This window comes from Pithys albifrons, chromosome 6, assembly GCF_047495875.1.
Source record: "Pithys albifrons albifrons isolate INPA30051 chromosome 6, PitAlb_v1, whole genome shotgun sequence".
Classification (NCBI taxonomy): domain Eukaryota; kingdom Metazoa; phylum Chordata; class Aves; order Passeriformes; family Thamnophilidae; genus Pithys; species Pithys albifrons.
In genome coordinates this window covers 15,161,418-15,179,449 of record NC_092463.1, presented here as the reverse complement: position 1 = coordinate 15,179,449, position 18,032 = coordinate 15,161,418, and the positions used below count along the sequence as shown (strand labels likewise).

Here is an 18,032-nt window from a genome sequence, read left to right as displayed (position 1 = left end):
CGTTTCGATATGCAAGCCTTCTGAAGTATAAGGCCTGGTATGGATCAGTACACATGAGCAGAATACTTAGAGGGATGATGATTGTGTTTTTTTCTGAGACAACAGATGCTTCAAGTTCAAATTGCCCATCTGTCTATTTAAACCAGGAAACCAAAATGTTAAAGAACAAAAATGAAGTCCATAGAAAGATCAAAATATATGTCTCTCTTCTATTCATCTATGCTAGTCTCCAAAAATAAAATGGCCTGTGATCCTTGTCTCTCTAAACGATGTTCAAAAGTTGCAACTCACAGAAAGAGAATAGATGGCATAAGGGATACATCGAAAATAAGAAAATTTTTATCAGTTTGAGAACCCATGGGAGAAGCTCCTGAGGTGTTTCAGGTTAAGCTGAACCAGGGATCACAGGTCTTGGACACATCACTCTCCCCTTTGGAGAAGGCACTGACAGAGAGAAGAGGTTGCTATCTATGAGGTAACATGCTGTGATTCTTCCCAGACATGTCTTGGGACTGAAAAAAATTGGACTACAAGCAGACAAACTGAAGCTCAAGAAAATACAGCATTTCTGCCTCAGACGCTATGATCTCCAACAGATCTGTACTTTAAAGGATATTCAGAACACTAATTGTTCATACTTCAGGGCTGCTCAGAGTTTCTCAAGCTAGAGTTCTTAATGCTGATCCCATAGTAATACAAGTACATGAAGATGGCATAATCTAGCACTGCTGAAGAAAGAGGCTCACTGCGTTTGTGCTTGCTAAGTTTTTGTCTGCATTGCTTCCCTGACATGGTTTGGTGCGAGGCTGCACTAATTCTTGTAGCAGCATAAAGGAGCATAGGAACATGTTGGGGTTTTGGAGGTGGCAGAAGGAAGGAGGAGCTCTGTCTACCAAAGTGGGTTTGGAGTTACAGTGGGAGCAGTAGTCCCAAAAGGCAAATGCTGACAACATGGAATAGGGATAGTGTGAGGTTGAAGCAGGACGTGTGCTGGTAGCCCAAGCAAGTATGCTTAGGTGAAAATGTACAATATGATATATGTGAATAGTGGTAGACAATGAAAGGAAACCACAGGCTAAAGAAGACAGAATTGCGTGTTCTGAAAGGAATGATGTTGTCCATCAAACTTGTCAAACCCCAATTTTGCAAGGTCTGACCTACCTGACCCCACTGAAAGTTAGCCAAGAGCTGCAGCACTAGCTGAAGAGCCTAAAAATGTGTAGGGAGCAATTGAATACAAGTTTCTTTCCTGTAGACATTAAGGTAAGTGGAGGAAATTGAAAATTTGTGGTAAACTCAGACAAAAGACTGATGGCTAGATCAAGCTTCAAGCGTTAGATTTCATAGACAGTGCTGTGAATTCTGGTTATATGCATGTGCCTAGGTATCTATGCTCACAGCAGCTCTCCAAGCATTAGCTTGTTTTTGCTCTTTTGGGTTATTGCCTGGCACAAACAGGATAAAATAGGTTGCAGGAGCTCTGTAATCAAGCTGAAAATATTCAGAGAATGCTGCTGTGGCATTATATATTTGAGAGGAAAAACTATTGAAAGACCAGAAATATAGGAAGCCAATGTAATTATAGTTTCCATGTTCACTGTTGTCTCACTTAGGTGAAAACCCAAACAGAGGCATTAGAAAGAACTGCAGTGTATTTTTCATGCAGGTTGCTTCTCACCACAGTGTATTTCAGGATCCAAAATTACACTGCTTGGAAAAGTTTTTCCTACTGAAATTGCTGCTTCCTTTAGAGTTATTCTTTTTCCTTATTGCTTATACTCTTAGGGCTAACCAGTAATCCTCAAAATTTCCTGCTTTTCTGAAAGCAGTTTGCTGTGTGAAGCAAATCTGGACGGCCACAAGTTTTTCTTGAATTTTGGGGCATCATTAAACCCTGTTTTCACCTGGCTAGGTTGAAATAAAATGCATTGTAACATAGACATAGAAAAGGAGAAATTGCTTTAAGGATTATTCCAATGCAGTTCACTAACCATTAAGTATTGTTCTACTTTCCTCAGCTTAAATCTCTACTGACAAGAATGTTTTATATCCTGCAGTGCAAGTTGTACTACTTGGATAACTAATACAGTTAAAGCAGTGCTTTCGTTAGACCTGAGAAAGTTTGGAATTGGTCATGACTTTTGAGCATCTGAGCCTTCATTTTCTGGGATTGAAAATTTTTATGTTTTAATAAACAAGTATTCTTAAATATATTCCTGAACTTGATTTTAGTAATGATTGGTTAAAACAAAAGAAAAAGTAACCTGCAATGTCTTTTTGAGACAGCAATTTGCAGGTCTGTCTGCACCCTTTCTTCCTTTTTATCTGTGGCTCTTAATGTGAGTTTATTAGCATGGGAATGAGAATGAACAACATTAAATGAGATGAACAGACAATGACAGAGAAATAAAGGGGAATTGTGAAAGTCACAGAGGCAGTTCTAAGAAAACGAAGGCCAAAGTCTTCCTGTGTATATAATTGTGCCAAATTCAGCAACTGTTTATGGAAATTATGCATACTGAAATATGCATGGTTTACCTGGAGCAGAACAAACCAAAGCTGGTGAACATTTTATTTGTTTCAAATACATAATTAGGGCTATCATAAAATTAATAACATTCTTAGGCCAAAGTGGTCCAAAAAGATACAAATTTATTTTGCTTAGAACTCCAAGCTGGTACCTTGAACTTCACAAGGTTTTTGCTGTCCTAGGTCCTGAGTTTGGTAAGGTCCTTGTGTGATGAATTGTGGCTTGGTATCTGTTGTAGCCATCATTCCTCTAAAATGGACATATCTTAGCCTTGTTTCTAATCATCAGGGAACTCCTGTGATCGCTGTAGTTTTTCACAGCTGATAGGCAGTGACCTCACAGTCGTGTCAGGTGCCTCTGTGGACAATCGAAGGAGTCCCTTACATTTGAATACGTCCAGTCTGTGAGCAGTTCTGGCCTACTACTCCCCTGCTCATGGTTGCCCCTCTTCTTTGCAGACTATACAAAACATAAAGGTCCAGGAGTAGGCTTTGCCTGTAAAGACAAAGGATGAAAAGGCATTTAACCTTTTTAGTTCCAATTGTTCTCTGCCCATCAGCACACCCACATTTTCATTGCAGCTTCCTTTTGCAGGCTCATGGACCTGTAGAATCCCTCTTTGTGAAGCCTTTGAGCATCAGATCATTTTAGCTTTCCTGATTTCATCTGAAAACATTCATCTTTAATTGTTTTATTTCTTCTTCTTGCTTCCATTTCTTGCACATTCACTTTTTGCAGTTTAGCCATCATCAGTATCATCAGGCATCTTGAGCCAGCCAATTCTTTTACCTGTTTCTGAGATTAGGAAGTGTTTTGCTTGTTAAAAATATCCTACAAATAACATCCTTTGTAATCTTTTTTTCCCATAAATGGATGGATTGGAAAAGAGGAAGCAGTCTGAAAGAGAAAAGGTAATAGGAACTGAAGGGCTACAGTCTTTAGCTGTTGATAAAATGAAATATTTTTCTTGGTTCATGTTCTTCGTTAATCTCTTGTCTCCCCACTGTCCACAGGGAATGAATACCATATAACCAGACAGCCATAAACCTTCAGCTGCAGACCACTGACAGGAGTCTATAGACCACCAGTTTGGGAAAACTCTGCTTTAAACCTCTAAATGATTCAACATTCGTGTAAGTCAGACACATTCTGCTATTACATAACCAAATAATTTTATAGCCATGTTCATTGTAATGCTAAGAGGTTCAGACACTGTATGAACTGTTTACTTTGGCAAATTATCTCTCTAATAATAAGGTGATAAAAATTGAAAGTGTATGTGAATTCTAGATATTTGCATGGAAATTCATGTGCTGTTTACAGTCTGTTAAAGAAATCCTTGCCACAGGGACAGATGTATTGTAACTATTACAAGGTTTGGGTAGGGGATTTTTTTTTTGTGGTTTGTATGAAACTTTGTCTTAAAACAGTATTTCAAGAAATAAGGTCCTATTATATTTGCATCTAAGGCAATGCTCAGCTATTCTTGTTTAATAATGCAACTGACATGCAGAAAATACTAGTTGACAAACAGAAAATATTTTATTGTCTTAACCAAGTTTAGTATTTCAGACAGAGAAAAATATTGGTATTTGAACTTTTACTTTCTCTGTTGCTCTGCCCTTTTTTACTTTAGAATAAAAGATACTATGGAATACTAAAGTATTACAAGCAGAAGCAATTTGACTAACATAAATTGAAGTGTTTTATGAATGAAAACTGAAACACATGCTATAGAGAAATCACTTAAGTCACTACTGAGATACATCCATCTCTGGTAATGCATAATAATTAATTAACAGTGCAGCTAACTGAAGGCAATTCGCAGAGAAACATTATTCTGTGAGGACATACAAAGAACGTGAAATGTTTTTCAATTTACTGACTAAGGATAGATTAAAGACTGCAAATGTCCATGAGTGACCTTGACATCAAGGAGGAAGAATATGTCTGGAGATGTTCCTTGGGGTGCTCAGTTTGTGGGAGTAATAGGATAAAAGAAAAGGTGATCAAGTTGTCATGTGAAAGTCTAAGGCCTTTTCCATCATAATGTCTGGCAGCTATTGAAGGCTGCCTCCATGTAGCACCTAAATGCAGAAAACACCATGTTTTTACTGATTGACCATGCTCACATATGGCCACCTAGCTTAAATTGTGATTTTCTGTTGTGTATTTAGCAACTGTAAGAGGAGAACAGAAAAAGCCACTGAATACTGAAATTCCAATCTTGGACACATTTCAAGACAAGGAATAGTAAAGCCAATGTTTTCTGTATTTAAAGCAAAACTAGAAACTACTGCTTAGAGTATTTTGAGAACAGTCCTGGTCTCAAAAAGAGGTGGACTTAATACTCTTCATAAATCCTTTTAGATTGTATTTCTTGTTATGGGATGTTAGAATTTCCTAACGCCAGCCCTGGATATGGTCAAAAAAGTTATTAACCTCGTGCATCTATTTGCATAGACCTTGCTGTTTTCATTCTGGGTTTCTCTTTTTAGGGACACTTGTGTATAGAATACTTGGTGGAAAATAAGTGCTCAATCTGTGACTGCTCCTCATAGCCAAATTCTCCTATCTCGAGTTTTCATACCATTTTCTAGATAGATTTGTGATATGGAATTTGTGAACAGTGACAGGCTTCTGCTGGTGTGATCAAGGACAGGTAGGATGCAAGAAAAGCCTCAATCTGCCTTCATTGCTTGTCTTCTGCTCTCACTTTCTTCCCTCCTAGATTTTTCAGAATTTTCCCTTGTAGGTTCTCCAGGCATGCTATATGAGTTTTTACATCACCATCAGAATTAGGGGACTTTAAAGCTTTAGCCTATTTCTACTGCTCAAAATGTAAAATAAAATGGATCTGTCTGCATCTTTATTCAGCTTAACAGTAGTTAATATTTTAAAATGTAGTTTCCATTCCACCCTCAATTAATTAGGTCCAGAAGCTCTCTTTCTCTGTTGATATCCATAATGAAGATTTAGTAGTTCTGCACCTTATTTTGAACGGTGTTGGTAGAACTCAGTAATTAGTGAACCTGTGCTGATTTATAAAGAAAAAAAAAAGAAAAAAAAAAGAATTGCAAAGATATGATCTTGCTTCTGGCTTTTTTGAACTGAACCCTTGCTGTATGCCTTATTGACTAACCAGCCATTCAAAGAGTTCATATACAACTTGCTGTAGTTTTGATGAGTGACCGAGCTCTACAGATGAAGGTCCAGCACAATTCCTGTGAAAGTGACCTCTGTAGCAACTGGAAGCAAAGCTGTATTAGCTGGATGCTTTCACTTAACCATTGCCCTAGACTATGTGAGCTGGCACTCAGCTGGCAAGAGGAGACAGAATTATCTTCTTGAAAATATTTCTGTTCAAATGAGTGAGGGTATAGATCTTCTAGTTACACCAGAGTAAAAATGGAATAAGGCTGAGAGACAGGAGATAGTATGAAAACAACAATTTGAGTTATTGTCGGAAGGGAGCATTACACATGGCATCACATAATGCATGAGTTAATCATGAAAACATTCTTTGGAATTGAAATAGAAAACTACAGAACATGACAAGAACTATACTCAAATGCAATAAAATCTTATTTGAAAGTTGTTTACATTTTAAAAAATAGATCAGTAAATTAAGGGTAGGTGAAAATATTCTGTGAAAATTCAAGGAACTTGACAGAATTCATCCATACAGTGAAATTAATTTGAGGCTGGTTTTGACGGCTGATATATTTTCCTCTATAAGGTGTCTATTGATTGCAGTGCAGCATCCCTTAAGAAAGCAGTGCAGGCAAACCAGGCTCAGACATAGCGAGGGAACTTAACTCTTTGCATCTTACATGGTTCCTTCATGGGTGTAATTTAGAGAAGTGCTGGTGGAGCACAGAGGCTGCACTGTTACCTGGTCTCTGCAGCAGCATGACAAATTATCACCAAACCTTTGGCATCCAAAGTAGATCCTCCCAGCAATGTTCCCCACTGCTTCCAACAAGAATATCTTCACTTTGCCAGGTCTGGCTGTTTTTTTCAGCAGAAAGGGTCGAAGTGGGGCTCCATATAGGACTTACCATCCTTGTGCTAATCTAGAGGTAACCAGGAAAGAGAGAAACAGGAGGAAAGACAAGATCAGTAAAGTAGAGACTGAGGAAACAAAACATGAAAGCAGCAGAGACAAAACAATTAAGACAAAAGAAAACAAAAGGACAGAGGGGTAAATCCACTCCCATGGCCACGAACATCCCTGAAGCTTCAGCAATGCATTCCTGACTGTAATGGATATCCTGGTGGAGATGAGGCATTCCCCGAAACATTACTTTTGTCATGATGCATGATGACACCTCCTAAAAAGCAGTTGTGTGATGTGTGCCATCCAACCTCCCCTGAAAAACTGGGACCTTACTGTTGATATGGGTCGTGGTCTGGTTATGAGTCTTAAGTGTGAAGAACTGCATATATCCCTGAAATTATTTTGACCACTGTGTACCAAAATATAATTTATTTCCTCATCATCTTCCAACTATTAAATTGCTAGAGCTGAGTTGTGTAAATGCTTTAAAGAAAGGCATCTTCTGGTCACTAAGGAATATTGCAGAAAATTTGCCTTCCAAGCATGGTTATGTAATGCCCACTTACTTTAATTAGTCTTTAGCTCTCAAAGTCCCACTTTACCTAAGTAGCATGATCACTGAAACACAGAAGAGATCTGTGATAGGAAATGCAATCAATCTGCTCCTTTCAGCAGTGACTTCACCTTTAATATTATGTCTCTCAGGCATGTGAGCCCCAAGCAGCTACTTGCAGTGTTGTCTATTATTAGTGCTTACTCAGAATAGGTCTTGTTCTCTATCAGAAGTGCAAGAAATGTCTGTGTAAGCATTGCCTAGCTTTAATTCTCCTACAGAAGAGTGGTCCTCTGGGAGGAAAGTCAAATAAACATCAGCCTAAACTGTACTCCAGGTAGCTGAAAACCAGGAACAGGACCAAACCCAATTACTCACAAAGTGATGCTGATGTTAGTCTTTCCCCAGGAAGATACACCAAGCAGAGACAATTTTTTTTTAAAGTAAGTAAATTCCAACTAATTAAAGGTTTCCCTTCCTTCCAGTCTTGAGAACTTTTTGCTGCATTAAAGTCTTTGACAAGAATAAGAAAGGTATTGTGATTACATCTATTAACTCCTCTACTCCCTCAGCAAGCTGCCTCTTCTTCCTGTGTTTTGTGTGGTGTGTGCTGTTGCAGAACATGGAGACCTATTCGACTCTGAATGAATACAATTTCAGTGTACAGACCAAAATAGAAAGCCAAATTATACATTTGTCCTATTCTAAAAGGAGGATTTGTGTATATAGGTGGCAACAGTCCTTTTTTGTTTTTTGGTCCAGCATTCTTGCACTTCTAGCTGAGAAGACCAAACAATTTGTTTCCATGTAATCATGGCAAGCCTACAGGAAATTCCTGATAATTGTGTTATGCTTTGTTATGATGATGAATTACTGCATATGTTTCTGCTATGCTCATTAGTCTTACTTTGCAGTTTTCACCCTACATGTGCACTGAGATAAATTGGACACTGAGACTAAAAGGCAGTCCCCTCATGAGCCAAATTGGTTTAAGGTCACCTTTTTTATTTTGCTTTCTGACATCAGTTGCTCTTTCGATTCTGAAAATGGGAGATATCATATGTTTTTCTCTCACTGTCTGATTTATAGACTGAATATTTTATAGAACATGCCTTCCCTTAGTAAAAAAGCAGGAACTATTTCCAAGAATAAGTACCTTACAAAAAAACAAACAAAAAATTCCAGTCCTACATATAGGTAAACCAGTCTTGGAGCAAAAAGGAAGTGTGGGCTCTGCCTGGAGAGAAGAGACAAAGCTGATGAAAATTCAGGAGTATATAGATTGGTAGAGGAATTTGAATGAAGCTGTTTAGGGAAACAGAATAAGCAAGGCAATAATCAAATGATAAACCTATAGTGAGCATTTGTAGCAGTTTATTTTACTGAGTGGATTGCTTACTTCTCAGAGCAGTCACTGCAGTCAAGCAGGTAAAGAAATGCAGTCGAGCATCTGCTACATGTCTTCTTTCTCTCAGTGGACACTATAGTTTTTGCCAGACATGACACATACACACAAGAGGCATGTTGGGAAGAAGCTCAACTTGCTCAGTCATCTGGCAGTATCTGATCTAAAAGAATATCTAACCACCTAATGGATAAGTTATATTAGGCACTATACCTGTGTAAACTGCATCCATAATCACATTTACTATAGTCAGTTTCTACAAAAATGCTGCAGTGGAGAAGTTAAAATAAGACTAAATGCACAAAGACCACATATTAAAGATTGTCAGAACTTTTTTTTAGGGAATTTTATTTAGGAACTGAATTTTACAGAACACAGGCTTTTGGAAAAATTACTATTTTTTTGCTTAGATTTTCTTAATAAAAGGCAACTTCTCTTTTGTCAAAAATAGACTGTCAAAAGATGGATATGTGTTTCTATGTAGATATGATGTCTCACTGCTTCATGGGGCTTTTGTTTCCTGATCAAGTTACCAAAATTGTGGCAATTTTGCAGTAAGGGGGTCAGCATATATGTCTGAATATAGCTGAAATCTCAAAGGTTACTAGCCCAAGATTCAGCAGCACAGGCCAGTTCCAGCTTGGATTGTAGCCAAGTTTGTTGTCTACTGAGCCTGCTTGAGTAAGCTCAGAGGTGTAAATTTTTTGTTCAAATGCTGCCCAATGATAATGCATCTAGATAGCTTGCAAACCTGAGGTGACATAAAATAAGGAGTTAACTTATAGCCATCTAAATCTTATAATATACTTTTGCCTTAAAATGACCCTTAAGACCCAAATTACTCCTCTGTAACCCTTTTGAAAGTAATTGCTGGTGCTTTCTGCTTGACTGGTTCTGAAGACAGAGTATGCAAGACATCCTTATACTCTTGAGGAACATATATGAATGAGCTTGTGCTGTGTTTTCATTCTGTTAGTCTCCTGAATAATGGGAGAGAAATCATCATAAGCCTCTTAAGAGTGCTACATATACTGTGGCAGTAACATGACCTTTCCAGATATAGCTGTTCAAACTCCTAAATTTCCAGAGATTCAGCTGTAAACTGAGATACCTAAATTTGTTATGTCTACCTGTAGAAGTCTGTTTGTGGCCTAGAGGCTTGATTCAATCACCCCCCTCTACAAGGGGGTATGCCAGACACCTTGGCAGCCCTGGAGGACCTGTTACCAGCAGGACCAGCAGGTTGTGCTGTCCATCTCAAATGGCATGGGCTCCCTCTGTGTGGGCAATGGATTGAGCTCTCAATGCATTGAGTATCAAAACCCTTATTGGACTCAATAAAGATCAAGGGTGGAGCCACTGGACCTGAGAGAGTGATCAGCTCAGCATCTGCTGGTTCCCTTGGTCAGGGTGAATAGAATCGTGCTCTAGGTTGCATTGGCTGCATTTCTGTTGAAGACAGCAGGCAGATGAACAGCTGATGTGTGTCTAGATGTAGATAACTGTGTTTAGATAGTCTGAAGACGAAAATATTTTGAATGGTCAGGAAATAATTTTTAGAATTTGAAAGGATAATGGCAGAAGCTTTCTTTCAGAACTAATACAGAGCAGTTAGAGTACCTATAAAGTTTAAAGGTCTCATGGGTAAATATTTGTCCTGTGAAGGTTGTAAGGGGAAACAGTTCTTCACCTGGTACACAAACATTAACATATAAGACAGAAAACTAACAAATGACCTGTCAGTCAGGTTCCCAAAGGAAAACTGACTCTATTGCTTTAAAAATAGAGGGTTTTAAAATGCTAGAAGACAAACTAATGATTGGTGGAAGATTGGCTATCTGGAACTAGATAGCATCATCACACTTTTTGACTGCTCTGTTCCCAGTAGCTTTGTGGGACATGATTTCCCATTCCTCATTAATGAAAAGATAAAAGGGAAAAAGTGCACTATTTCTTTCAATAATAGATTTTTCAGGGAGTAAAGGCTGAGCTTTATGTGCTGTTTATGTGCTGCAGGGCTGGCCTTGTTGCACTGAAGACAGAGGTGCAGTAGCATTCACATGTGCAAAATTTAATTACTCTGATTTATCAAGCAATTATTTTTCCTACTAGTTTTATTTAACTGTGGGAGATCTCATCCTTTCTTTGAGCGTAATGAGTGCATTTGCTCCAGGAGGCAATTTACTATTTACAGATGAATTCCTTTTAACAGTGGCTTTGCCTTTATTTTTCATTTTCAAATGAAATTACATTCTCAATTTGTTAGCAAATTTGAGCAGTAAATTTCTTAGTATATGAGAACCTCGAAATCTTTATTGCATGATGACAGAGCTTCTGCAGGAAAGTTATTCCCATCCAAAGCTTCCTTTTAAAAGTAATGATAAGCCATGCTGGTGGAAGGTGGAAATTTTGAGTTTGAACCAGCAGGCTGGAGAAGGGCTTGTATTCAGAGTTTGTATTTCCTGCATGGGAACACTTAACTTCTAATCTATAACATAAATTATAATCACCACTTCCATTTTTCAGCCATTTAAATGAAAGAAGTCATTTGTTTTCAGAATACTTGATATAGATGCCAAAGTCCAAGAGATGGTTTGAACCTCTAAGTGTCTGACTTACACAAGCTTTTAGTGCACATTTTCAGCAAAGGGACACCATGTCATCTTGCCACTATAACCTCTGATTAGCACAGTGCTTACTGTATTTACTTGTGATTCTCACTCCCTTTAGAGGCATCTAACTCTTTCTTGCATCATAAAAAAAGATTTTTCTGCACTATCTGTCAGTGGTTTCTTCCAAGGGATCAGATAAATCAAGGGAGATGATTCTTATGCTGAAAATAAGGGCTCAGTGGAGAACTGGCTTAATAGAATTGTCCAGCTTCTGCTGTCCTGGAAACCTTTGAGAGCCTTTAAAAAACACATTACTGATGAACCCTCAGTCACAGAATGGTTGGGTTTTATCAGCCACAAGATGTGTATTGCATATGGCAAAACTCCAAATTTCAGTGGTGAGGGTCTAGAATCTGACAGCAGCTCTCACTGGGCTGTGGAAGGTGGTTCCTTCTGGTTTTGTCTCAATTCTCTGTCTTTCTGTGCACACTGAATATTTTCCAGTATTTTGTCTCTTTTTTTAAGCACAATCCATTGCAAACTTCTCTTTTTCTCATTTTTAATGTCATATTATGTATTCTAAAACATTGTGCTAAATAGTTTTTATAATTTCCAATTCATGTGGAGCATCTCCTCGTGTTCCTCTTTTTACTGAGCTGCCTTCTACTTTTTGCATCACTGCTTATCACATACATATAGGGTTGCATCTTGCAAAGTCTGTAACTTAGCTTTCACCAGATACATTTCCCACACTCTTAACAGCAGAAAACAGCCTAATTTTCATTAGAAAAATCATCCAGTTGGAACAAAAATAATTAGGATACATCAGAAAAAAAAATCCATGTGGACCGTGACAGGAGAGAAAATATTCTTCACATGGGTTTTTGTTGATTTCATTCTTGACTGCTTCAGAGTTTTCACTTGATTTGTGATGATAAGATGCACTTGATGTAGTTGCAATCTAGAATTCTCAGGATCTTACAGAATCACAGGAGGCTGAGGTTAGAAGGGGCCTCTGAAGACTCTGCAGTCCAAATCCCTCCTCAAAGCAAGGTCAACTACAGAAAGTTGCTCAGGGTTGAAGATTCTATAACACCCCTGGGCAATGTGCTGCAGTATTCATATGCTGTAAAAGAGGCTGTTTCTGAAGTTTGAACAGAATTACTTATATTTTAATTTGAGACCACTGCTTCTTGTCCCTTCCAAGCCTCCTATATCACACTGTAGGACAACATTTTGAGTGAAAAATTCAGTAGTCACTTTGATAGCACACTGAGTGATTTTTTAAATTCATCTATTTATAATGCCCAGATAGTAAGGCCAGAAGAAAACATTAGAGCCATGTAATTTAATCTCCTTCAGAAAAAAATTTAAAGTCACTATCAGTAACTTCCACATAAAGCCAAATAATTATCTATGGCAAGACAATATATTTCATAGGAAAGACTAGTAACTTCAAAGAGAAGTAGAAGTAACTGAGACTCTACAATATCTATTGGTGATTTGTTCTAGTAGTTACTTGCCTTTATGTAAAAATAGAGAAAAAGAACTGATAAGTGCAGAGAAAATGAAACAAGAGGACACCCAGTTAACCTGAAGCTGTGTCATTCATGCCTAAGCCTTTTTTGGTAGGTGTTTGCCTAACTTTTTCCATGATAAACTCCAGTGATGGAGACTGAGCTGATTTTGTGGACAACTTTGGTTGTGCAAAAGATTTTCCAGGGCCTAGCTTTGAATTTTCCATATTAGTATTTATGTGAGAAACTTCTTGCTTTGTCCTTAGTGTTCATGGAGAATTGCTTAGTCTCTTCCTTACAGCCACTCTTAGCACATCTGAAAACTGCTAGATTTCCTTTCATATGTCAACTCTTCTTGGAAAACATTTTATTGAATTCTATCATTCTTCCTGCTCTCTTAACTTCTTTCATATGCTATAGACTATTCTTGAGGAGCAGTGCTTGTAACTGAAACCTACTCCAGTGGATGCTGCACCAAATCTTATAGACAGCCCTTCATTTAGGCAGTATGTTTTCTGTGGGCAATGTTATTGGCATGTGCTCAGATCTGATCCAGTTTAATCCTCAAACCTTTTACAGTAAAGCAGAGCTGTCATTCCCTATCCTCTATTTGTGTAGTGCAATCCAAGTGTATAACTTTATTTTTCCCCTGCCCCCTAATGTGAATACTGGTTTTGCAGGAGAGTTCTCTAACCAGTTAAAATGTTTTGGAGCTTTAATTCTAGACCTTTCGGACCTTGAAACTTCTTCAGTGTTTGTATGATCACTGTATTTAAGAAGTAAACCGTATCTATAATGTCATACAAGTGATTTATGAAAATATAATATCAGATTCTGCAGTATTTTACTTAAAATATCCTTTCATTTGCAATGGAATAGCCCAAAATAGTTGTTGATGCAACTTCCAGCTCCAAGAATCATTAAGTTGAGAATTTGTTGAAACCAAGACAGCCTAACACAGAAAAGTTAAGTATATACTTACCATGCTTTTTTCATGTTCTTTCTTGACAGTTGCTGGTGGTTTCTGTCAGAGAAAGGATACTCAGTTCAGTGAAGCTTAATTTTGACTTGCAGAATCATAGCATCATTTGCAATGGAAAGACCTCTAAAATCGTTAAGTCCAGTCATCAACCTGGCACTGCCAAGTTCACCACTAAATCATGTCCCCAAGTGCCACACCCACACATCTTTTAAATACTTCCAAGGATGGTGATTCCACCACTTCCCTGGACAGACTGTTGCAATCTTTGACAACCTTTCCAGGAAGAAATTTTTCCTAACATCCGATCTAAAAATCCCATGACATAAAGCCATATCCTCTCATCCTGTTGCTTGTTACTTGGTTGAAGAGACCAACCCCTACCCAGCTACGCAGTCTCAGGTGGTTGTAAAGAGTGGTAATTTCCCCACTGAGACTCCTTTTCTGAAGGCTGAACACCCCCAGCTCCCTCAGCTGGTTCTCACAAGACTTGTGCTTCAGACCCTTTGCCTGCTTTGTTGCCCTTCTCTGGACATGCTCCAGCACCTGAATGTCTGTCTTATAGTGAGGGACCCAAAAAGTGAATGCAAGATTTGACGTGTGGCCTCACCAGAGCCAAGTTCAGGGAGATGATCTGCTGGTCCTTCTGGCCACGGTATTCCTCATGCAATCCAGGATGCCATTGACCTTCTTGGCCACCTGGGCACATTCTGGCTCGTGTTCAGCAGCTGTCAACCAGCACTCCCAGTCCTTTTCCACTTGGCAGCTTTTCAGCCACTCTGCTCCCAGCCTGTAGCACTGCAGGGGTTGTTGTGACCCCAGCAGAAGACCCAGCACTTGGCCTTGTTGAACCTCATACTGTTGGCCTTGGTCCATTGATCCTGTCCAAATTCCTCTGCAGAACCTTCCTACTCTCCAGCAGAACCACACTCTGCCCCAACCTGATGTCATCTTTTGACCAACAACTCCACTTGTGACCGGTTACTTTTATCTATTTATTTTTTCACTGTTACATCTTAACAATCCTGATCTCATGTAAAGAATTAGATTAATTTATAGGCTGAATGGTTTTCTCTCCTCTAGCCGGTCTCCTCTTTTCTTCTTTTTTTTTCTTTTTCTTTTAATTAGATGTAACAATGGCCTTTCCCCAGTTTTGTGAAGCCTTATTTATTTTTGACAAGTTTTCAAAAGATAATAATATATCATACCTGGGATAAACGCCTGGCTGAATGAAAATACCTACAGAGAATTTCCAGCAAGCCTATCTTAAAACCTCTCATTTACCTATTTTCCAATATGTGTGCCACTGTTCTGGTTTTATTACTTCATCTCTATCTCTGCAGCTCATTTTGTTAGCTCATAAGATCACAGTTGACATTTTTAGTGAAGACAGAAGCAAAGATGCCATTAACACTGTGATCTTCTCAAGATTCCTGTTGAGGAAAACATCAGCATTTTTCTTAATATTCTAATACTGATAACATAAATACAGACTATTTTTTCCTGTATTTTACAAATTATGTTTTGCCTTTCTCGTTTTATCCCTAGGCTGTTGACACTCTAGTTCAGGATACTTTGAGCCTATGAATTGTCCTTCTCTTTGTTCCTTTTGGTTTTGTTTTAACAGCACTGCCAGCAATCCCCAATTCCTTTTCCACTTTTTTTGACATTATGTAAAAATCTAGCACATCCACCTCCAAGTGTTTATTGCACTCTGCTTTCCTAAACTCCATGATTTATGATGTTTGTGTTCTCCTTTCTAACCATCTGAGGACTGTTTTGTCATCTATTTCTTGGTCAGTCTCACAGGTTTCTTTGCATCTTCACATCCTCAACCAGTTCTTCCAAACTGGGGAGAAAGACAGTCAGAAGACCTTTACTTACTTTCTTCACCTTTTAGAGAAACAGATATGTCACCATATGACTTTGCTGCCAGTATGTTCATACTATGTTCCTGTCCCAGTGGTTGTCTGGATGATGAAAAGGTCCACCTCCAATCTGTCCTGTGTTCTTAGTGTTCTTACTGCTTGCCCAGCAAATGCCTCATCCACTTCATCTTTGGGACCAGATCCAAAATATGGCAATATCCTTTTACCTTCAACATTTTAGCAGGTTTTCATTCCTTCATTGCCTGGGATTCACAATAATATCAGTATACTCTTGATATACAGAGAAAAATCTCCTCTGTTTTACTTTTCAAAGAGAGCTGAACAAGATATAGAGACTTATGTCTGCTAAATAATTAAATTAGGCATTATTGCAGCATTCAATTAAGCAGGATTGCAGATGGTACCTTCTGAGTCAAATTATCTGTTGGTATAACTCAAATGACTTCAATATGGTTTCTTTCAGCAGAGGATGACCTATATTTCTCCTGTGAAAAAGAAGAAATAATACATGTGTTTTCTTAAAATCTGAAATTAAGTTTGATTTGAGTTTAAGAAATCATAAAACATTTGTGACATATTTTCTAACCCATGTAATTACTACTTTAAATGTTATATCCAAGGTGGTTTATAGGCCATAAATAGCAGTATGTCAGAGGAAAATAAGCAAGATTATGAGAGCAAAGGCAAACCTCAGAACAAGTAGAATCACTTTTCAGATTTTGTGCATACTATATTGCAAAGCAATGAGGATTTCCCTTTTATATGATTAATTCAAATTTTAATAACTAAGTTCTTCTAAAAAAACCACAGTCAATTTTTCATCACTAATGTAGAAGTTCAAAAAAATGTTCTTTCTAAAGATGAATGTAGAGAAAAAAGATCGTATTATTGACTTTATTAAACCTATCTCATATGATGGATTTATGAAATGGAAAGAATATAGAAATTCCTTAGGCTGTGACAGGAAATACAAATCATGTGAATGAAAAGGCAGTTGCACTGAAATAAAGACATTTTGAAAGATAATGGACTCGCAGCAAAAGGGTCTTCTGTTAAGTACTTCCTATAATTCTGTTCTTGGAAGACAAGAGACAGCCAAAGATGCACGTGGATACATCATGGGTTTATTCACTGGTACCTGAAGGTATATTAGGGCTGTTGGCAAAGTGAACACAGTGAGAGTTGGAAGGATGGAAAATTCTGTGTCCAACATGAAGCACTGTTTGTACTGTTTCCTCTTTAGTACAAAATCAAAACAAACCAAGAAAAACCCACAAAACTGAATTAATGAAGCTTTCATTCTGATTAAACTCGTTAGCTAAAGGGGAAATATTATCCATCCACAGTGATTGGAGGCATAATACCCAGAAAGATTAATCAGATGTGTCTTCTGGGTCTCAAGTGTGATCAGGAAAGGTCTACTAAGTTGTGCAAAGGTGAGTTTATTTCTCTATTACCTTTTATACTGTTTCAAATAAATCTTCTTGACTAGAGGGTATGGTTCCAGGAAGAACATTTTATGGCTTCAGGTGATCTGTTGACTGGACGTCTCAGGAACACATGGAAAGATGACCTAGGATTTAGCACTTACCATGGCTTTGGAAAAGGTATTCACACTCAGTGCTGTCTGGGCTTGGGGTTTGCACTGCCTCGTGGGTTTGTGCGAAGAATTATAGATGAAGATTCTTTCTTTAAATTCACTGAGCCTATCTCAAAGATCTTTCTCAATGAATACAAGAGGTTAGGTTTAGTTATGACACGAGACCTGAACACACAATCATTTGCATTCCCTTGTATTATTCTATATGGGAATTGCTAAATGTGTCTTCTTGCTGTCAAAAGAGAAAAGAATCTTTTGTTTTCTTGTAAAATCTTTTTTTCCCTGCCCTTTCTTATTTATTTAATAAAACTTGGGGCTGTAATAGGAATCAAAAAGGGACAGGAAGAAAATTATGGCAACGCTTTTCTTAGACTTGTTTGGGTTTGGTTTTTTGTTTTACTCTTCTACTCTGAGATATAAATTCCCAATGTCAAAGAATGAAAAAAATAGGGAAAATTTTTCAAAGCTAACACAACTGTAGCAAAATTTCTAATGCCTGCAAAAGCATTATCCCAGATAGACAGAGGTGTGATTCAAATAAGCATTCACCTTTTCTGTGGAGGTGATTGGTGTGTATTGTTCAAAACCTGTCCTACAGGATAAAAATGATGTCTCACTTGAATTCACAGAAGTTGATCTCAGATCAGCAGATACCAAAATTGAAAACATCTTTGGAAATTTCATTATAAAGCATTTGAATAAAGCCCTGCTCTATATTAAATCTTTGTCCCTTTTTTTTTTTACCTAAAGCACATCTCGTGCCTCATGTGTACTGGAAATCAAATTCATGAATTACATAATTTGCTACAAGAGGAATGAGTGGCTGCCTTAAGGGGTCATCTCCCATTCTGCTACTTCACAATAAATCTGAATGAATTCTTACTTCA

At 37.9% G+C, this 18,032-nt stretch overlaps 1 protein-coding gene across 2 annotated transcripts in view; it reads left to right on the top strand.

Annotated features, from left to right (window-relative positions):
- Positions 1-18,032, top strand: part of TUNAR (transmembrane neural differentiation associated intracellular calcium regulator) — a 162,308-nt gene that overhangs the window by 98,281 nt on the left and 45,995 nt on the right. For both annotated transcript variants that reach the window (XM_071559400.1, XM_071559399.1), the window contains exon 2: positions 3,544-3,663. The gene's annotated coding sequence lies outside the window, so the exon portion shown is untranslated. The remainder of the gene's footprint in view (positions 1-3,543; positions 3,664-18,032) is intronic.